The sequence below is a fragment of the Monodelphis domestica genome, chromosome 5 (assembly GCF_027887165.1).
Source record: "Monodelphis domestica isolate mMonDom1 chromosome 5, mMonDom1.pri, whole genome shotgun sequence".
Taxonomy (NCBI): domain Eukaryota; kingdom Metazoa; phylum Chordata; class Mammalia; order Didelphimorphia; family Didelphidae; genus Monodelphis; species Monodelphis domestica.
In genome coordinates, this window is record NC_077231.1 from 32,094,553 (window position 1) to 32,117,856 (window position 23,304).

A 23,304-nucleotide genomic window follows, 5' to 3' on the forward strand; every position below is an offset into this window, starting at 1 on the left:
GGATCTCGCCCAAGATTTCTAAGCACGCTCCCAGATTCTCTTCTACACTCCCTAGGTAATTGGCTGGGCGTGGAAGAAGATGCTTTTCCATTTCCCCAGACGTCGTGGCCAGCTTGGTGGCCTTGGACGAGTAACTGTACATCCTCGTCTGTAAAAGAGGGGAGCTCCCGTTATACCGACAGGCAGCCCGGCGTGGGAGAGAGTAAACCTCTCAGTCGGGAAGACCTGGGTTCGAGTATCCCCTTGCCCAGTGCCCAAAGGCTCCTTTCTTGGGGAGGCTCTAAGATGAGGAGGTGCCCGCCGGCTTTTGTGGAGGAAATGCATCGAGGGGGAAACGCTTCCTAAAGCATCACAGCAATTCCAGAGAAGTGGGACCTCCCACAAGCACTCCCACGTTCCCTCCCCCTGGCTTTCCTTGCCCCTCTCCCCAGTCTCTGTCCAGCTCCCAAGCACCGGCCTTGCCTGCTCCTTCCCCAAACCCACTTACACTGAGCTCTGGTGTTCCCCAAAGAGTCTGCCCCCTACCAGGGTGCCTATTCAGGCAATTCAAGCTCAGGATATGCCAAAACAGTCCCTGTCCTCAAGTAGCCCACAATCCAATGGGGAGATGCTATGCAAATGAGATATGGGCAGAAGACAGTGGAAAGGATGCTCATTGGATAGAGAGTTAGGCCTAGAGACGGGAGGTGACCTCCTGATACTCTGAACCCCAATCAGTTACCTAGGCCTTGCTGTCCTGCCTTGGAACGGATACTTCATAGGGATTCTAAGACAGAAGGTAAAGGTTTAAAGAAAAACACATGGGAAAGGGTAAGCCCTGGCAGGAAGGGTTCAGAGAAAGGCTTTTTGCAGACTGTGAACAATGAGGGGAGTTGGGGAAGCCAGGAGGCAGTCGAGAAAGGTGTGCCAGGCATGGGGCAGCCAAAGAAAATCCCCCAGTGGGGACATGGAGTGTCACGTTTGAGGGCAGAGGGGAGGTCAGTGTCACCGGACTGCAGCGTCTTCAGAGGGGACAGATGACTAGGGGCACTTGCCAGTCAGGGGCTTCGACCTTTCATCCCTAGCTGGACTTGGCTTTCCCTCGTTTTTGCTTGTTCTTTGCTCCCTGCTGTATTGATTTTTATCTACCATTTTGTGGGACACAGGAAGAGTGACAGGGGGAGGGGAGAGAGCGGAAAGGAGAGGGCCTAGGAATGAGGAGCGGCAGATGGAAGGGTTCCTGGACTGCTGGGGGCCACGTAGTTCTGGTTATGCAAGAAACACTGTTTAGTGACAGGGCTTAGTCACAATCAAGCTCTTGTTTGCTGTCTGTCCCCAGACCCTGGCTCACGGGATGGCGCATGGCTTTGGGTGAGTCACTCCATTTATCTGGGTCTGTTTCTTCATCTGTCCAGTGAGGTCAAACCTCTTCCAGCTCAAAATGTTTGGATCGTGTGTTTTTCCCATACACTGACCAAGCATGAGCTGGTAGGACTGAGACTGACAGAAGAAAAGATGTTGGAAGCAGAGGGATGGGATGGGCGCTGGGGAGGAGAGAGAATCCACAGGGAGTGACTGAAATGAAAATGACATACAAAACAGCTTGCAAATAAGGGTCCTGTCCTTTGCATGAACAGCACCCCAGGATCAGCTGCAAGCTGAGAAGTTTCCCCTTTAGACATTTTTCTTCCCTTCCCTGGGGGCAGGCATTGCTTCTGTATTCTAGGAGTTCTGGTTATTGATATAGAGTGAGACCTAGCCTAGGCAAACCAGTTAGTTATTTAGTTATCTTTTAACAAATGAATGAATTAAAAGCTTTTACCTTCTGTCTTTGTAACAACTCTCTCTATATCTTTGTAACAGTGGGGTTATTTGACTTGCCCAGGGTCATACAGTTAGGAAGTATCTGAGTTCACATTTGAACTCAGGTCCTCAAAGCATACCATTTAGTTATTTAGTTATCTTTTAATAAATAAATTAATGAATTAAAAACTCTTTACCTTTTTTTTTACACTAAGTTCTTTAAAAACATTTTTTTAATTTAATTAGTCAATTTAGAACATTATTCTTTGGTTACAAGAATCATATTCTTTCCTTCCCTTCCCCCCCCCAACCCCTTCTTGTAGCTGATGAGCAATTCCACTGGGTTTTACATGTGTCCTTGATCAGAACCTATTTCCATGTTTTTGATGTTTGCACTAGGATGTTCCTTTAGTGTCTATATCCCCAATCATATCCCCTTCAATACATGTAATCAAGAAGTTGTTTTTCTTCTGTGTTTTTACTCCCACAGTATTTCCTCTGAATGTGGATAGTATTCTCTCATAAGTTCCTAAGAATTGTCCTGGATCATTGCATTGCTGCTAATAGAGAAGTCCATTCATTCAATTGTGCCACAGTGTATCAGTCTCTGTGTATAATGTTCTCCTGGTTCTGCTCCTTTCACTCTACATCAATTCTTGGAGGTTGTTCTAGTTCACATGGAATTCCTCCACTTTATTATTCCTTTTAGCACAATAATATTCCATCACCAACATATACCACACTTTGTTCAGCCATTCCCCAATTGAAGGGCATCCCCTCATTTTCCAATTTTTTACCACCACAAAGAGCACAGCTATGAATATTCTTGTACATGTCTTTTCCCTTATTATCTCTTTGGGGGTACAAACCCATCAGTGCTATGGCTGGATCAAAGGGCAGACAAAGGCCCTTTGGGCATAGTTCCAAATTGCTCTCCACAATGGCTGGATCAATTAATAACTCCACCAGCAATACATTAATGTCCCAACTTTGCCACATCCCCTCCAGCATTCATTACTTTCTTTTGTTGTCATGTTAGTCAATCTGCTAGGTGTGAGGTGATACCTCAGAGTTGTTTTGATTTGCATTTCTTTATAAGAGATTTAGAATACTTTTTCATGTGCTTATTAATAGTTTTGATTTCTTTATCTGAAAATTGCCTATTCATGTCCCTTGCCCATTTATCAGTTGGGGAATGGCTTGATTTTTTTGTACAATTGATTTAACTGTTTATATATTTGAGCACTTAGACCTTTGTCAGAGGTTTTTGTTATAAAGATTTTTTCCCAATTTGTTGCTTCTCTTCTAATTTGCATTGGTTTTGTTTGTACAGACCCTTTTAAATTTTAATTTAATGTAATCAAAATTATTTATTTTATATTTTGTAATTTTTTCTAACTTGCTTGGACTTGAAATCTTTCCTTTTCCAAAGATCTGACAGATATACTATTCTGTGTTCACCTAATTTGCTTATAGTTCCCTTCTTTATATTCAAGACATTCACCCTGAGTTTATCTTGGTGTTGGGTGTGAGATGTTGATCCAAACCCAATCTCTCCCATACTGTCTTCCAGTTTTCCCAGCAGTTTTCATCAAATAAAACTCATTACCTTTTGTCTTTGTAACAACCCCAAGATAGAAGAGCAAAGGCTAGGCAATAGGATTAAGTGATTTGACATATTTAGGAAGTGTTTGAGGTAAAATTTGAATCCAGGTCCTCAAGGCATACAATTTAGTTATAAATGTACTCGATTGTATTAAGAACTGATGCTTTTGATGTGTTCATCTTGTCCCCTCCAACAAGGTTGTTATTTTCTTCTTCAGACCTTGATTCAGATTTAGGTGCACATCTTACCCTTGCCTCTTACTAGTTTTTTTTTTTTTAATCTTAGGCAGCTTGCTTCAGCCTTTGAGCCTCATTTAATCCACCTGTAAAATTCGAGTAAAAATATCTATCCTCTGCAGAGTTTTTGGGAAGGAAAGCACCTAGCAAACCTTTAAGAATTACAGAAATGTGAGCTATTATGGGAGTCGCTCAGTAAATATTTGTTGGTTCATTCATTCATTCATTCCCCATTCATTCACTTAATAAACATTTACTGAGTACCCGATATGCACAGTGGATACAAAAGTGAATCAGTCCATTTATCTGTCCTCTCCAAGAACTCACAGTTTAATCTAGGAGACCAGGAATAGACACAGATACTTAATATATAAAGTAGAATGTGAAAACAGCTTTATCTAGCTAGTAATTAAATGCTTTACAAAAGGTTTGCCCCACATGCTCTTTCTGAGGTCAGTAGTGAATATATTATTTTTATTTTTTAAAAAATCCTTCTGTCTTAGAATCAATATTAAGTACACTTCCAAGGCAGAAGAATGGGAAGGGCTTAGACATTGGGGTTAAGTGACTTGCCCAGGATCACACAGCTAGGAAGTATATGAAATTAGATTTGAACCCAGGACTTCCTGTCTCTTTGTTCACTGAGCCACCCACCTAGCTGCCCCACAAAGGATAAACTTGATTGGGCCAGTCAAGGAAGGCTTCATGGTGGTTGACTGGCTACAAATCCTATCCCACAGGAAGGGCAGGCTCATGGTCTTTGGTTTTCTGTCACCTACGCAGAATATGCAGGCAGTTAAAGCAGATTCAGCCCCTAGCTGCCATATTTGCATATGGCAGATACCAAACAATGTCCATTGACTTAATTGATTTGGATATGGGAGTGTTTCCAGCGGAGCTCTCTCTTTTCTTCCAAGGAAAGGAGCGGCTGGCTAATAGCCCCTTATCTCCCCCCATGAAGAAAACCTGAGCCTGTACCAACAACCAGAGTGGCAACCCAAAGGGAAATGTGGCTTCCTACATCGCTGGTGGGAAGTCCCAGCCACCTGAGGGATGCTGCATCCCCCTTTCCTACTGAATGTCCAAGAGACACCTTTTTAATTGTTTTTTAAACTCTCACTTTCTGTTTTTGTCAGTTCTAAGACAGAAGAGCTGCAAAGTTGAGACAGTGGGGGTGAGTGGCTTGCCCGGAGTCATGTAGCTAGGAAGTGTCCAAATTCAAATTTGAACCCAGGTCCTCCTGACTCCAGGCCCAGCACCATTGGGCTGCCTGGCTGCCCCTCCAGTAGACATGTTTTTAAACATTTTTCTTTAATTAACTTAGACTATTTTCCCGAGATTACGTGATTCATGTTCTTTCCCTCCCCTCCTCCCTCTCCCTTCCCGTTGCCAACGAGCAATTCCTCCATGGATACCTTAAATTCAATATCTCCAAAACAGACCTTGTTACCCTTTCCCCAACCCCTCCCCACCGCCTTCTCTACGGAGAGCACCACCACCACGCCGGTCGGTCCCTCCGGCTCACTCGCTGGCTACGAGTCCTCCTCGGCGCCTCTCTCGCTTCCGCCATGGCCAGTCCGCTATGCTATGGTGCCTGTGGCGGCTTCCTTCCCGGCCTCTTAATTCCAGGGCCTTTCCTCTGCCCGTGATGCCCTGTTCGTCCTTGCTTTGTGTATATTTGTTTGCCTGTTGTCTCCTCTGTAAGTAAGCTGTCGGCTCCAGGAGAGCAGGCACTGGCTTTGACCAAACTACGGTATCTCTAGAACTTAGCATAGAAGTTGGCATAGAGTAGGTGCTTAATAAATGTTTATTGCTAGATTGATAGAAATATAGTGTGTCCAACTTGTAAAAACCTCATAGGTCATTTCATTCAAACTCATGATTTGATTTCTATTTACTATTATTTTGAAAATTAAATAAATTAATTTATTGAGAATATTTTCCTGTGGGTACATAATTCATGATCTTTCCCTCCCCTCTTCCCTCCTCATTCCCAGAGCTGACCAGCAATTCCACTGGGTTGTACGTGTATCATTCAAACTCATGATTTAAAAAATTAGAGTTTTTACTCTGAACTGAAGCATCAAAACTGCCTTGCCCACCTGTGCTTTCTTCTGTGCATTTACCAATTTTCAGTGGCTCCCTTTTTTGGACATCATTATAGCTATTACCTTAAGTTTTCCATCCCCAATTAAAAACCAAGAGAGAGTTTTTAAAATCCCCAAACAAACTTGTAACAAAAATAGTCTAGTCAAGCCAACAAATGCACACAACAGCCATGGCCACAAGTGTATGTTTCCTTCTCCATCCTGAATCTAATGCCTTACTATCAAGAGGTGGGTAATATGCTTCATTATGGCTTCTTTGGAGACATGCTTGGTCAATGCTTTGATCAGAATGCTTCCTTTTTTTCCTATGAAAATAATATTAATAATAATTTTTAAATTAATTAATAATTAATCAATAATAATAATCAATAACTAATAATTTGCAAGAGATATCAAATGAAAAAAGAAAGAAAACAAAATATAGTATATTCAGTCTTATAAAAATATAAATAGAGCATATCCATCAGTTCTTTCTCAGAGGACAGATAACATTTTTCCATTATAAGTCTCTTGATAGTTTGGATCATTGCATTGCTGAGAATAACTAGGTCATTCACAGTTGTTTCTCAGGATGCTTTTCTGATTCTGCTTCACTTTTCATCAGTTCATATAATTCTTTCCAGATTTTTCTGAAATCATTCTGTTTGTCACTTAAAGCACAATAACATTTCATCACAATCATATACCACGTGTTCAGCCACTCCCCAATTGATGGATAATCCCATAATTTCCAATTCTTTACTACCACAAAAAGAGCTGCTATAAATATTACACACACACAGGACAGATAAATCCCCCCCCCTTTTAAATGATCTCTTTGGGATATAGACCTACTAGTGGAATTAAAGGGTAGACATTGATTTAGAGTCTTTTGAGCATAGTTCTAAATTGTTCTCCAGAATGGTTGGATCAGATCACAACTCCACCAACAGTGTATTAGTGTCCCAACCTTCCCACATCACATTTATCATTAGCCAGTTGATCAGAGTTCTTTCCAAGTTATTTTTCTTTACGATAGAAGTTGTTCTTTACAAAAGAGTTGTTTTTCTTGTAAAAGAACATTTGCATCAGTTTTGTACTTTATATAAAAGATCACTGCATCAGTTTATACTACCCAGTATTCTCTGAAATTGTCTCCTTTGATATTTCCTACATGGTAGTAATATTCCATTGCATTTATATACCATAATTTGTCAAGTCATTCTCCCATGGATGAGTACCCCCTTAGAGTCTAGTTCTTTTCTTTTTCTTTTAATATTAATCTACTGCTTCAGGGTCAGAGAGTTTATTTAGCTTGCTGCTCTTCTCTCCCCGTATTGTTCTCTCTCTTCACTGCCCCTCACACCTGCTTGTTCCCCTCAATCCCCTTGTTTTACAGATGAAGAAACTGAGGCTTAGAGACTTGCCCTAGATCTACAAATAGTTCTAATTACTAGCCCTATGGTCTTTCTACTGTTTTGCATTGACAGATTGTGGGGGTGATTTAAGGGAGTCTTCATATGAGAACAACAGACTGAAAGAGAAACCAGATCCTGACTTGATTTCTAATTTAGGGCCAAATTTGCTAAATTTAGATGTGTTCTTTGTATATAGTTAACTACTGGGCTCCGACATCCGTGACCTGGTGCTGTCCTAACAGGCTCTGTTTAAAGAATACTAGACCCATTCCTCCCCCCAAGTATCCCTGGGCTTTCTCAGAAGGCTGCTTGAGATTCTTGCTAGGTGGGATGGGTCAAAGGGGAGAGAGCCAGGCAAGCCAGACCTTATCTTTGCTGCCTGCATTCCAGACTTATTACAGCAGCAGAGGCAGATGCCATTCCTACCCTTCTGTAGACTCATCCCACCTCTCACCTCTGAAAATTAGGTTTCTAAGCTTCAGTCCAGTTTAGGCTCATTCTTACTCCTGGGGGAACTTGGAGGAAGTCTGAGGGAATATAGACCCAGAGTTTTTAGCAGCATTCAGACTATTTGGGAAGTGGGGAGGAGAAAGATGGAAGAAAGGAGTAGGAATTAACCTGAGATTTGTCCTGGGGAGAGGGATGAGGCAGAAATTCCAGAAGTACCCTACCAAAGATTCTCTCTCTCTCTCTCTGTCTCTCTCTGTTTCTGTCTCTCTCTGTCTCTCTGTCTCTCTCTGTTTCTCTGTCTCTCTCTCTTTCTCTGTCTCTCTCTTTTTCTGTCTCTTTCTCCTCTTTCTCTCTCTGTCTCTTTTTTCTGTCTTTTTCCTCTTTCTCTCTGTCTCTCTTTCTTTCTCTGTCTTTCTCCTCTTTCTGTCTCTCTCTCCTTCTCTGTCTTTCTCTCTTTTTCTGTCTTTCTCTTCTTTCTGTCTCTCTCTCCTTCTCTGTCTTTCTCTCTTTTTCTGTCTTTCTTCTCTTTCTGTCTCTCTCTCCTTCTCTGTCTTTCTCTCTTTTTCTGTCTTTCTTCTCTTTCTGTCTCTCTCTCTTTCTCTGTCTTTCTCTCTTTTTCTGTCTTTCTCCTCTTTCTGTCTCTCTCTCCTTCTCTGTCTTTCTCTCTTTTTCTGTCTTTCTCCTCTTTCTGTCTCTCTCTCCTTCTCTGTCTTTCTCTCTTTCTCTGTCTTTCTCCTCTTTCTGTCTCTCTCTCCTTCTCTGTCTTTCTCTCTTTTTCTGTCTTTCTCCCCTTTCTGTCTCTTTCTCCTTCTCTGTCTTTCTCTCTTTTTCTGTCTTTCTCCTCTTTGCCTCTCTCTAATATATACATACATACATACATACATATATACACACACTCCTAGGGAAATTGGACACAGACACTTGTGCCCTCAAGAGGGCCCAAACATAAATGATCAGAGAGGGGATGTACAAATAGACCCTTTAGAAGAAGGGCTGGCACAGACTCCTCTCCTCCCAGAGGAAACAGACCTATAGGGCAGCCCAGAATGGCCCAGACAGACAAACCTTACCCACTGAAAGGAGACAAACATACCACACCCCTGGCAAGGGTACAAACACCACCCAGAGGGAGCTAAGACACCCTGTCCAGGAGAGTTAGGCACATAGAGCTCCCCACCGCAATCTGTCAAGCAGACTCTTTAGTGGTCCCTGAACACAGACACTTGTAGAGGGTTTGAATAAACAAATACACAGCTACTGTCTGATGCTCAGAGAGGCCTGGCCATAGTGATACTTTAAGTGGAGCCAGGAAGACAAACTTAGATTTGACATGGTACGTATGAGACCCTGGCCAAGCCACTTAACTACTGCTTGCCTCCGTTTCCCTAACTGCAAAATGGGGATAATAATAGCACCAACGTCATAGGGTTGTTTTGAAGATCAAGTGAAATGGTATTTTTAAAGTGCTTATTAGCACAGTGCCTTGCACATAGTAGGCACCTAATAAATGCTTATTCCCTCCTCCTTTTCCCTTTTCCCACCAAGAGGCTCAGACACGAGACTTTACAGAAGTTGTACCATGAAGCCAAGGCTAAGGCCCTGAGGCAGGGCAGCTGAATGAGACATCCTTACTAAATTCCCATTTCATAGCTGAGGGTGGTACAGGCCAAGTCTGTTTACTGTCTTAGAAGTGACCGGATAAGAGCCTGGCGTTCAAGGAGCTTGGAACTCTTCCCAGACTAATTTTTTTTTTCAGGTTCTCCACGAAACCGAATTCCTGGAGGTCAAGGTAAAGGTCAGAGGGTATCTAACGCTTCTCTGAATGCAAGTTTGAGGGGTAGTAAAAGGAATTATGACAGATTAGGGGATTTAAGTCTTTAGATTTCATAATCTTCCCCCTTAACCCATTTTCATTATCTGAACATCCTATGACCCATCCATTGCCATGTTTGGAAAGATTCTGATTGGACTTTAGAATGGAATTTATTCAAAAGAATTCAGCACATAACAAGAGGGAGGGTGATGACTAGTTGGGAGGGTTTGGAGAAAGATATTGCCTTCTGGGAGGCAGAAGGATGGAGATTACTCCTAGTTTCCTGTCCAGTCAGCCACCAGGTTCTTAATCTCTTGGATTTTGGTTTGGATAGTGTTCCTTTGTTGTCCCAGTTGAATTGCTCAGATGTCCATGGGCTAGGAGGATAAGGATCCTCTTGGTGGAAGGAAACATAGAGCTGGGGGGTGGGTAGAGTGGAAGGAGGAAAGGGTAATTGGATGGAAGGCTGGTGGGAAGATGAGGAGCAGGGGAGGTAGGTGAGTCTGGGAAGATGTTAGTGTTAGATTAAAGGAGAAAAGGAGTTTGCTTATTTGAGGAGAGGGAACTACAATAGTAAACTTAATGCCTATATATATATATGTATATATACTTTTAAAAATATATAAATATATATACTTATATATATATACTTTTAAATATATAAATATATATACTTTATATATATATATCTACAGAGTAGATATATATACTTTTTTTTTTAAACCCTTACCTTCCATCTCAGAGTCAATACCATGTATTGGCTCCAAGGCAGAAGAGTGGTAAGGGCTAGGAAATGGGGGTCAAGTAAGTGACTTACCCAAGGTCACACAGCTGGGAAGTGTCTGAGGTCAGATTTGAACCTAGGACCTCCTGTCTCTAGGCCTGGCTCTCAATCCACTGAGCTACCCAGCTGCCCACTATATATACTTTTAACCAAAGAGCTTGCATGCAGCTGAAATGGAAGTCTCTAGGATCATCAACATTTAATTCTAATCTAAAGAGTTTTAATCACCCAGGGAAAAGACAATTCTTTCTCTCCCTTTTCTTGAATGAAATCGAGAGCAGAAATCTTGTGAAAAAATAGGAGATATGACCACTCTGCCATTGAAAGAGAAACTGCAGCCTTGAAGTAGTGGTGTTATCCCAGCTGCCACTACCTGACTCCCCCCCCCCCCCCATCCTCTATATGACAAGAAACAGATAAAGGAGAGAAAGAAGAAAGACAGATAAAGAGAGAGGGATAATATATGAGAGAAAGAGATCAAAACAGGGAAGAGAGACAGAAGATAGTGATAGAGACAGACAAAGAAGTTCAGGGGGAGGGAGAGGGAGAGAGAAAAATCACCGTCATATATGAAAGAGATAAAAACAGGAGAGACAGAAAATGAAAGAGGCAGAAACAAAGAAGGGGAAAGAGGGAGGGAGAGAGAGAGAGAGAGAGAGAGAGAGAGAGAGAGAGAGAGAGAGAGAGAGAGAGAGAGAGAGAGAGAGAGAGAGAGAGAGAGAGAGAGAGAGAGAGAGAGAGAGTTGGAACTTCTGGAGTTGAATGATTGTTTTCCTCTTGTGGTTATCAACACTACAGGTACCACAATTGCAGATAACAGTCAGAATCAACTGGAGACACTGCCCAGAAGCCTGTAGCTTTGCCTTTCTTGCTGGGAACAAGTAGAGAAATTTCCCTATGTCCTCTGTCCTCAGGGGAGAGTCAGTATATTTTCTTAAAAATGAATTTATCTCATTTCCCATGGCTATTCACCTAGGCTCTGAAGTCCATTATTAAACTGCAACGAATCCAAGGTACTATTGTTCTACGTTGTTTCATTTGTTTAAGGACGATTGAGAGGGAGTTTATGATTGGGTACATTCAACGATGGAAGTTATTTATCAGGATTTCCCCAGCTGGGGGCAAAAATGAACCAAACAAATTATCAAAATAATAATACATAGTATTGTGTATAATACACAGCCAATACACGGTATTGACTCCAAGACGGAAAGTAAGGGTTTTAAAAAAAAGATAATAATGTGTAAGTAAAAATATTACAATTTCTCCCTTTGACATTACTGATCGTCTCTTCTCTCTAGGTTTTCAGGACTTTCCTGGTTTTCCTTCTATTTTATCTTCCGGCTCCTTCATAGTCTTTTATGGATCCTCCTCCAGATCCCTCTTAACTGTAGGTGATTTCCAGGGTTCTGTCCTAGGATCTTTTCTCTCCTTTATACCACTTCTCTTGGTGATCTCATCAGCTTTCTTGGCTTTAATTATCACCTCTTTGCTGATGATTCTTATATGTACCTCTCTTTTCCCAATCTCCAGTCTTACAACTGCAACTGCCTTTGGGACATCTCCAATAGGGTGTCCAGGAGACATCTTCAAAATATACCCCCTTCAATGTCCAAAACAGATTTCCCCCAAACCAACCCTTCCCTATTAATGTTGCGGGTAATGCCATCCTTCTAGTCCCTCAGGCTTGCAGTCCTGGACTTTTCACTCTCTCTCACCATCCTCCCCCATTCAGTCTGTTGCCAAGTCCTGCTGATTTTGCCTGCACAACATCTCTTGAATACACTCCCTTCTCTCCTCTGACATTGCTACCATGCTAGTGCAAGCCCCCATCTCCCTGCACCTGCATTTCTGCAGTTACCTGCTGGTGAATCTGCCTGCCTCAAATCTCTTATCACTCCAATCCATCCTATATTCAGCCATTAAAATTGTTTTCCCATAATACAGGTTTTATGTCACCCCTTACTCAATAAACTCCAATGGTTTCCCATTGCCTCCAAGATCAAGTGCAAAATGCTGTGTTTGAAATTTAAAACCCTTCATAATCTAACCCCTTCTTACCTTTCTAGTTTTCTTGCATACTTACTTCTCAACCTGAACTCTTGGATCCTGTGACATTGGCCTCCTGGTTGTTCTACAAACTAGATAATCCATTTTTCTGCTCCTGGGAACTTTCTCTGCCTGTCTCCCTCCTGCTGACCTCCCTGGCTTCCTTCAAGTCCCACCTAAAATCTCATCTTCTACAGGAAGGTAGAGTCTTTCACCAGCCCCTCTTAATTCCAGGGTCTTTCCTCTGTTAATGATCTCCTGTTTACCCTGTATTATTATCGTCTTTCATCCTTCATTTAGGAAGAGGACCAGTGACACAACAAGGTGATGTTTAGACTTGCAAGTAAATTGGATAAGGGAAGTAGAATTACACAAAGTCACCAGCCTCAGTTTCTCTTCCAGAGTCATCAAAGTCCAGTGGCAGGACTGGTCAGGACAACTAGCAATGACCTGGAAGGCTGTGGATGACCTTGGCATCTTTGCTATCTGACCAAGTTCTAGGTGCTCCATAGCACCTGCTTCTGCTTAGAATAAGTTATTCTTATTTGCCCATTCTTCAGGGGGAAAGTTTTCACATACTTGGGATGGAGAGCCTCTATGGGCTTGAGGAGTGGCGTTACCCTCCACCTAAACCTAGTTTAGCTCCTCTGCTGAGACGGTTTTGCCAGGATGTGGCTACTGGGAATGTTATCGATTCTTGGAGCCACAGGTGATAGCTGGGTGAGCTTTGGTGGACACCAAAGGTGGATGAGAGCCCTGAAAAGGGTTCAGTGAGTTCTCCAACCAGAGGTGTTAGCCTTCCCCACCCCTTAATGCTCTCCTACTTATCCTGAATATAGCTTGCTTTGTATCAATTTGTTTGCTTGTTGTTCTCCCCCTCCTCCCATGAGTTTGGAAGCTCCTTGAGGGTAGGGACTGTTTTTTGCCTCTTTTTTGGATCCCCAGTATTTAGCACAGGGTCTGGCACATGACAGACCATTAATAAATATCAATTGATTGATTAAAAAACAATCTGGGCCATGATGTGTTTCCCCAGGGCAAAATGAGTTAGTCGGGGTGGTAGGGAAGGAGTTTAGGGGAAGAGACTTTTCCTCACAGCTCTTCTGGGGTGGCATGGCCTCAAGCCATTTCTAGGAAGGGTTCCCAAAGAAGACTTCTGGCCAGAATGGATGAGTGGGGGGTGGGGTGGAAGGAGTAGCCAGTTTTGCTGTTCAGCTAACCATGTTCCATGCCATTGCCACTGTTCAATGCACTTCAAAAAGCTGCGAGTAGAGAGCTTTGGGTTTCCTACTAATCCTTTCTTGTCTTCTTCTTTGCAAATGGCAATATTCATATTTGCCAAGAGGGAGGAGAGGTTAATAGGAAGCTGATGAGAGGTTTAGTGAGGTCTAGAATGAGAGGATGATGAGAGGCAAGAGGGAACCTGACGGTAACTGGATAGGTTGGGAAGAAAGGAAGAGCTGGGCTTGGGGCGGTGTAGGGTACCATAGCCTTAGAACTGAGGGAGTTTCCCATTTGCTACCCACGCTGACAGGGCTTGTGTGTCCTCCCTGAGCCGCAGCTGCCCATCCTGGTAATCCCCTGAGGACTCTGGCTCGATGCCCACTCCTTCAGCCAGTGTTCAGACAGGGCTGAGACCTGAGCCTCACTGCTCCTTAGGAGGCCTCTTTGAATTGTTTTGTCATAATGGTATTTCTGGTTTGCTGGAGGATTATTCTGCATACAGAGAGGAAGAGGTGGGGTTACAGAAGTGGGATGAAAGAAGGAGACCTTGCCTAAGCTTTTGGCTTCTCACATCGGAGCTGGGGGATGGGTGAAATCTTGCTGGGATGGGATACCGTAGAATGCATTTTTAAGCTCTTACTTCTGTCTCAGCATCAGACAGAAGAGCAGGAAGAGCTGGGCAGCTGGGGCCAAATGACTTGCCCAGGGTCACATAGTTTAGGAAGTGTCTGAGGTCAGACTGGAACTCAGGTCCTCATCCAGTATCCTCTATCCACTGTGCTACCTAGCTGCCCCATACCACAGTCCATTAACAGATCTACTGCTCCTTCACTGCAGGCTGCCTGCATTCCCCATCTCCCCACCCCTCTTCCTAGGAGATTGTCCTATCTGTGCATCTATCCATCCTAGCCTTAGAATCACAGAACCTTGGAGCTGGGAGGGACCTCAGAATTGATCTATTCCTACTAACATGGGAACAAGTGACTCCAACAGCAGGTCCTCCAGTGAGGAGGAAAGCTACCCTTATTTCATTTATTTATTTATTTTAAAAAACCCTTACCTTCCATCTTGGAGTCAGTTCTGAGTCTCAGCCCCTTCGTTGTCCTCACTCCTTATCTGGGGACCTGAGCCTGGAAGCAACCTTCAGTAGCTGGAGCCCCTTCTCCTCACTCCATCTCAGGTGGGATTTTCCCTTACTGGGAAGGGAGAGGGGACAAGGATCTGCCTAGAGGTCCTTCCTTCCTATTTTTATATGAAGTAAAGGTGGGGGAATTGATTTGCCCCCACGCTCTCCTCCCACTGCCTCAGTGCCTTGTCAGAAAAGCCAGCTTTGCCTTGGTCCCCTTGCATGTTCCACCCTTCTGTATTTTGAGAGTAGGTTCAGCCATGCCTTGCCTGAGTTTCCCCTCCTTCTAGTTTTAGAATTTAAGATTAAAGAAAGTTGAGACCTGAAAAAAAAAGTCAGGGGACTCAAACCTAGATCAATAAGAGTCATTAAGAAACTGAGCCTAAGAATATATTTTTTTCTGCCATGATCTTGTTCTTTTTTTCCTCATAGAATTTAAAGCCAGGAATTGAGAATCCCCTCTTTCTGAGATGGGAGACCTCAGAGATGACTAGATAGCAGAACTAGGGAGGATTTTAGCTGAGCCAGAAGCTGGAGGTGGCAGAGACTAGAGCCAACAAATCACTGGAGGCCCATAAGATATATTTTAAGAGTGTGGACTCACAGAATACCTTGAATCTGAAGTAGTTGACTCAATGGGAACTCAGTCTGCAAGTGGACACTACATACTACCTGGGAGGAAAACTATTGGAGGTAGAGTAGAAGACTTGGATTCAAATTTGGGTTCTGATATTTCTTACCTGTATGACCTTCTATCTAATATCTCTGGGCCTTAGTTTCCTCAAATACAAAAGGAGGAGTTAGACTTGATTACCTCAGCGTTCCCTTCAATCTACTAGGCAGCACATTCCACGTTGGGATAGTTATAATTGTTAGATACTCTCCGACTCATTCCACTGACCCTGGAATTCCAAGGAAAATTTTTCAAAGAAAGCCTATGCATGACATATCTAGGTTCTTCCCTCCACCCCAAAGTGCATGCCCTATCAAAAAAGGACAAATAAGTATCTTCTAGAAAAGATATTCAGTATATAAAGTAGTAGACATAATGTATTTATTTATTGTACCATAAAAATGCTTATAACACAAAAGACTCAGGGGTCTCTATTATATAAATTTAAAATATAAACTCAAATTCATTACTTCAATTATACTTTCCTGGGAAGTATAGACTCCCAAGGGCCTTCTAGGAGTAAAGAATGGATATTTTCCATTTACTGAGCAGCTGAAAGTCTTTATCTGTGGGACATCTAGGCATGTGTAATAATAAAAAAAACCCAAACTTTATCAATAGTCATCTTTTTTTTTAAACCCTTACCTTCCCTCTTGGGGTTAATACTGTGTATTGGCTCCAATGCAGAAGAGGCAATGGGGGTCAAGTGACTTGCCCAGGGTCACACAGCTGGGAAGTGTCTGAGGCCAGATTTGAACCTAGGACCTCCCTTCTCTAGGCCTGGCTCTCAATCCACTGAGCCACCCAGATTCCCCCATAGTCATCTTTTTTAAAAAAGACATTTAATTGGTTTATTATATTAGACTCTTTTTTTCCCTATAGAATTTCACTGTTCTTTCAAAATGCATATCGACAAATAAGCTGCCTTTGGTGCCATTGGCGGTCCCCTTTTATAAGTTCCTTTTTTCCCTTCAATTTTATTAATAGTATTTATTTCCAGGTATCTCAGCCCTTCCCTCTCCTCCCCACACCACTGAAGGCATCATCTGGCAAACAGAATGAGAAGGGTGTGTTGGCACAGGTAGCATCTCCTGCTGGGCAACCAGCACTTGATTTAATGACTCTAGCTCTGAGGCTTCTAAAGTAGGCACCAAAGCAGGAAAAATGTCTATCTCTCAGGATCACTATTCAGTTATATGTGCTTAGAGAAAGAAACACAAAACAGAAAAGACAGTCGGGCTGGTAGCCAGGCTTGGACTTACCTATATAGGCACATGCCTTCTTTACTAGGTTCTTATTGTTCCCATGGCTTCTGCTTGGGATGGAGAAAAGGGGAAATCTTCTCCCTCCTTGGGAGAAGGAGAACTGAAATTGTCTTGGTCCCAACAAAGTGATCACCTTGAAAGAGACTGGAAAATATCACAAAGTTTAATGCACTCTAGGCCAGATTTATACTAGGAATTCAAGGCTGGTTCAATATTAGCAAGACTACTCTAAATGAACACTCTAATGCAAATACTATCAACAAAGCAATGGGTTCAAATCAAGAAAACATCTAATGTCCAGTGGACTTACGCGTCGGCTATGGGGGGTGGGGGGGGGAGGAAAAGAAAATGATCTATGTCTTTAACGAATAATGCTTGGAAATGATCAAATAAAATATATTTAAAGTTAAAAAAAAATAAAGGGGCTAAGGCCCTTTAGGTAAAAAAAAAATATTAGCAAGCCTAGTAATATATCTGACCTTATCAATAACAAAGCCAAAAAAATCATATGATCATTTCAATAAGTATAGAAAAAGGTTTTGACAAAATATAGTATTCCCAAATATTTTACATCTACAGTTATTTTAAATGGAATTTCTCTTTGTCTTCTCCTGATGGATTCTTTCAGCACAACATAGAATGTTGATGATTTGAAATGTTTTTCAAATAGTTTATGTAATATTAGAATTAATTGTTCTTTCAACGTTTGGTAGAATTTAATTGTAAATCTATCTGGTCCTGGGATTTTTTCTTAAGGAGATCATTTATAATGATTCAGTATCTTTTTCTAAGTTAGGCTTACTTAAGTATTCTAGTTCCTGTTCTGTTAACGGGGCTAATTTATGTTTTTGTTGATAGTCATTAATTTAATTTAAATGGTTAGTTTTACTGGTATATACTTGAGCAAAATAGCTCCCAACAACTGCTTTTATTTCATCTTCATTGATTGTTAATTCATCATTTTTTGATCCTGATAGTTTGTTTTTCTTTTTTCAGAACATCAATAATAATTATTATTATGTTTTAGAAACAGTTCCTATTTTTAGAATGTAAGCTCCTTGAAGGCAGGCACAATTTTATTTTTGTCTTTGAATACCTACCACCTAGAACAGTGCCTGGAACATGCTTATTGATTGACTTTTGAGATTGTCAATAGATCCATCAACATAGAGAATTATTAGTGGTCCTATCTGCCAGCCTATCGAGATCTTCCAGCATCTCTGTTCTGTCGCCCAAGGTATTAGCTATCCCTCCTGGGTCTATGGGGCATTCTTTATCAAGTTTAAACGGTCTTTCTCCTAGTGCAGGCTCAGTGCATTCTCTGAGTAGTGTCAGTCTTCTTTATACAGTCATCCTTTCCTTGAACCTGTGTCTGCTTTTGGCCTTCCTCCCCACCATGTTCCTGGTTCCCTACTGTCCTCTTTCTTGGACCTCCCCCCCCAAGACTTTCTGGTTCCCTGGCAACACCATTTCCCTTCCTTCCTTCCTTCCTTTGGCACGAGGAGGCAGTTTTCCTGGGGAAAAGAACAACACCGGTGTCTTCATTAGTCAAATTTTCACCCAGCATACTCTGGTTAAGAAAGGACTTCTCCCAGAGCTTCTGTCAGTTCTGATATATTTCTTGGCATGAAAAAGTTTCCTGACCCAAGGGAGAGAGGAGACGTTATATTTTGTATGTAGAGGTGGGGTCCAGCTCATTTCCACTCAGAGAACACCTCCGAGGACCTGCGAACCACTGGAAATGAGTGGCTGGTAAGTACAATCACCTCATGGACAAACTTCTCCCCTATCATAAGAGAGAGGATCTCCCCCTTCTCCTTCTTTTTATTGTATTTGCTCAGTCCTTCTCCTTTCCAGCTTCTTCCCTAGCCGGAGACATTCTCCTTTGTGCTTTCTGCCCAGTCTTTTTTTTTTTCCCAGCTGGCAGACTCCACATTGACTGACCATCATTCTCCTTTCCCCAAACTAGCTCTGCTCATAAAAAATCTCAGCATGTTAGAGCTGAGAAGGGACCTTAGAGAGATGATCTAATCTGACTTCCTCCTTTTTACAGATGAGGAACTGAGTCCCAGAGACAATAGATGACATTCAAGGGAAAAGGTGTGATGATGAGGGAATCAGAGAAATAAATAGCTGGAGCAATGAGAATAGCAGCATGATATAGTACTGTATTTGGAGTTAGGAGAAACGGGTTCAAATCCTGCCTCAGACACTGTTTCCTAGCTGTATGACAAATGGGCGAGCCACTTTGCTTCTTAAATCTTCCATTTCTTCCCTTGAAAAATGGGTGTAATAAACCCTTAGAGTCACCTAAACTCTAAATCTAGGGAAGCCCTTTCCACAGTATGGAGCAGCCATCCTGAGTATATTATAGCACCTCTTAGAGCCTCCTCTGCTCCCCGCAGGCTCTCCCTATTCCCTCAGTATGGATGAAGCCCTTAGTTCTAGTCTCGCCTCTGCCACTGTGCCTTGGATGTGGCTGGCTTTCCCTAGGACTCATATTGGGAGTTTCCTGAAGGCAGGTGCCATGCCTTCTCCGCCTTTTGGCTCACTCAGGCTAGTTCCTGGACAGGGACGGTGTCCACAAGAGGGTGTCAGGCTCAGTGGAGAGGTGAGCAGCCTGGCATCTGGACTTGGAGGGTTCCTCTGCCCACCTTCATTCCCTCCCCAACCTTTCTTCCTGCCTGTGCCCTGGCTGCCCCTTATTTCAGGGTAAATAGTTCCTCCTCTCATCCTGCTTAGTGGAAACCCAAGGCAGTGTCTCTGGCATGGTACTCACAGCCTGTTAAGGTGAGGTATAGTCCAGGAAATCCCAGCCTGATCCCCTGTTTAATGGTGCTCACTGCCTTAATGCTTCCTATTCTGTCAGTGCCTCTCTGTCCTTCAGCAAATGGAAGAAAGGAGACTAGACTCCAAATGCCACCTCCACATATTCTTTTTGCTTCGCAGCTCAGTGGATAGAGAGTCAGAGATGGGAGGTCCTGGGTTCGAATTTGACCTCAGACACTTTCTAGCTGGGTGATCCTATGTAACTTCTACTGCCTACCCCTTAAATTCTTAAATTCTGCCTTAAAACCAATACACAGTACTGATTCTAAGACAGAAAACATGGGTTAAAAAGCTCTCTCCTCGATCTGTGAACTGAGGGGTTGGAGAAGGTTTTGCTTCTGCTCTGAGATCTCCCACTCATGCCTTAGCCCTCCTTTGTCTGAAGAGATCTTCCTAAGGATTAGCTGCAATCCCTCTTGCTACTCAGGAACCGGAGATTTAAAGAGTTCATTCTTCTTGTTGTTCATTGGTGTAAGACTCTTGTGACTTCATTTGGGGTTTCCTTGGGAGAGAGGCTGGAATGGTTTGCTAATTTCTTCTTCAGCTCATTTTACAGATAAGGAAACTGAGACCAAGAGAGTTAAGTTGCCCAGGGTCACACAGCTAGTGTCTGAGATCAGATTTGAATTCAAAAGGATGAATTTTCCTGATTCAAGACCCACTGCTCTATCTACTACAGCATTTAGCTGCCCCAGAGAGATCATAGGATCATTGTTTTAGATCTGAAGTCCTTAGAGGTAATTTAATTCCTTAATTTTTATATATGTGGAGCTGAGAAATCAAGTGACTTGTCCAGGGTCACACAGGCCTGCGTTGGGGAGGTGAGTCCATAGGGCAGGTTATATCTTGGAAATATATATCATGGATCAGTGGGGTCAGTCAGTCAACAATTATTTGTTAAATACTAACCATGAAAGCAAATTATAGTAATATGAGAAGAAAAAAATTGAAGGAATTAGAATGGACAATGAGAAAAAATAACTATCACTCTTTGAAGATATGATGGTATACTTGGAGAATCCTAAAGAATCAACTAAAAAACTAGTTGAAAAATTAACAACTTTAGCAAAGTTTTAGGATACAAAAAAAAACCACATAAGTCATCAGCATATCTATGTATTTCCAACAAAGTCTAGTATACAATATACAATACTTGGTAGTCTGCCTGCCGAGACCAGGAAATATATGAACACAATTACAAAGCACTTTTCACACTAATAAATTCAGATCTGGACAATTTGAAAAATACCAATTGCTCATGGTTAGGTTGGGCCAACTTATTCAGCTCCATACCAATCAAAATACCAAAAATTATTTTATAGAGTTAGAAAAAAATGACAGAATTCATTTAGAAGAACACAAGTTTAAAAATATGAGGGTAATTAATGAAAAAAATGTGAAGGAAGGTGGCCTAGCAGTCAGACTATTATAAAGCAATAAGCATCAGAATGATCTGGTACTGGCTAAGAGATAAAATGGTGGGTCAGTGGAATAGATTGGGTACACAATATACAGTAGGAAATGACTCCTGTGTTTGATAAATGCAAAGATCACAGCTTTGGGGACAAGAATTCAACATTTGACAAAAAACTGCTAGGAAAACTGGAAAGCAATTGGGCAGAAACTTGGTATAGGCCAACATCTTACACCAAATACCAAGTTAAAGTCAAAATAGTTACATGATTTAGGCATAAAAGATGATACCACAAGCAAATTAGAAGAGCATGGAATAGTTTACCTGTCAGATCTATGGCTAGGGGAAGAATTTATGACTAAATGAGATAGAAGGCATTATGGGATATAAAAACAGATAATTTTGATTACATTAAATTAAGAGGGTTTTTTGCACAAACCAAATGCAGCCAAAGTTAGAACGAAAGTAGAAAACTGGGGGGCGGGATTTTATAGCAAGTTTCTCTGATAAATATACAGAGAACCAAGTTAAAATGATAAGAATACAAATCATTCCTCATTTGGCAAATGGTGAAGGTATATGGACAGGTAGTTTTCAGAGAAAGAAATCAAAGCCATCCATAGTCATATGAAAAAATGCTTTAAATCACTCTTGATTTAGAGAAATACAAATTAAAACAAGTCTGAGGCACTACTTCACACCTAATGGTTAATTTGGTGAAGCTATTGGTTAAATGATTGGTTAATATAGTAGAAAAGGAAAATATAAAAAAAAGTAGGGCAAGTGGGACACTAATGCATTGTTGGTAGAGGTGTGAACTAACATTCTAGAGAACAATTTGGACCTATGCCCAAAGGGCTATAGAACTGTATAATATCACAATACTAGGTCTGTATTCCAAAGAGGTTTTTTAAAAAGGACTTATATGTACAAAAATATTTATAGAATTACTTTTTGTGGTGGTAAAAGACATAGAAATTGAGGGGTCAGCCATCAACTAGGAATTACTGAATGGGTTGTGGTCTATAATTATGATAGATAGTATTGTGCTATAAGAAATGATCGGGGGCAGCTGGGTAGCTCAGTGGATTGAGAGTCAGGCCTAGAGATGGGAGGTCCTAGGTTCAAATCTGGCCTCAGACACTTCCCAGCTGTGTGACCCTGGGCAAGTCACTTAACCCCCATTTTCTAGCCCTTACCACTCTTCTGCCTTGGAGCCAACACACAGTACTGACCCCAAGAGGGAAGGTAAGGGTTTAATAAAAGAAAAGAAAAAAAAAAGAAATGATGATCAGGGGAAGTGGATAAAATGTCAAGCCTTGAGTTGGGAAGTTCTGGGTTCAAATATGACCTCAAAACACTTCCTAGCTGTGTGACCCTGAGCGAGTCACTTAACCCTGTTTATCTAGCCCTTGTTGTTCTGTCTTAGAATTGTTACTAAGACAGAAGGTAAGGTTAAAAAAATAAAAGAAAAAGGAATGGAGCAGGTTGCTTTCAGAAAAATCTGGAAAGACTGAACAGATGCTGGGCAGAACCAGGAGAAAGTTGTACACAGTAACAGTTGTATTGTACAATGATCAGCTGTGGATGACTTAGCTTTTCTCTGAAATATACAGATCCAAGACAATTTCGAAAGATTTATGATGAAAAATGCTCTCCTCCTCCAGAGGAAGATCCGATAGAGTCTAACTGCAGATCAAAGCAGACTCTTTTTTTACTTTGTAGATATTCTTAGCCTTGGAAGTAACCTTGTGAATCTGAGAGGAGTCGGCACCAATTGGTTCTCTGGACACGATAGTGAATTTTTCAGTAGGAGCATTTCCATCTCTGATACTGGCCAAAGCTACAAATCAGGGCTTGAGTTATTGTTTTGCTGATTGTCTAGACTTAAGAAAATGATAGAGAAAATGTTAAGTGTGTTGTGTGTATATGTGTTATTGTTGCATTTTTTCAGTGCGTTTCTACAGTGGTACCCACCTTGGACAAATTTTATCAACCGGGACAACTCCAAGGGACCCATGACCAAAAAGGATATCCACCACCATGGAAGGAACTGGCTGGAGTCTGAATGCAGAGGGCAGGAGACTATTCTTCACATTATTTTCTCCATGAATTTTTCTCTAGCATAAGCAATATGTCTTTTATTTCACAGTGTGACGAATCTGGAAATATATGTCATATGATAGTATATGTATAGCCTGTGTCATACTACTTTCCTTCTTAGGGTGGGTAGGAGAGAAGCGGGAGGGAGGAAGAGAATATGGATGACAAAATATCAGAAAATGAATATTTAAAATTGCATTTGGCGTCTAGTCTGGAAAAAATGAAAAGGAAAACAAAAGAAAAGCAAAAACCAGGGACTGCCCCGCTTAGACAGACCACATATCAAAGATGGTTTTAGGTTTTGAGTGCTACATTTTAGGAAGTGTATTGGCAGTGTAACAACAAACTCTGGTGGGCATAGGAGGGTTCCTCTTCTTCCAATAAGAGGCCCTAGTTCTGAGTTCAGGCACGCATTGGATTCGAGCCCAGGGACTCCTCAGGCCCC

At 41.8% G+C, this 23,304-nt stretch overlaps 1 long non-coding RNA gene across 1 annotated transcript; it reads left to right on the plus strand.

The window, feature by feature from the left end:
• The first annotated feature begins 54 nt into the window (after nucleotides 1–54).
• On the plus strand, nucleotides 55–22,944 carry LOC130454418 (uncharacterized). Its single transcript, XR_008912046.1, has 3 exons — nucleotides 55–778; nucleotides 1,319–1,350; nucleotides 22,711–22,944. It is a non-coding gene; the product is annotated as an uncharacterized LOC130454418 (long non-coding RNA).
• The last annotated feature ends 360 nt before the right edge of the window (nucleotides 22,945–23,304 follow it).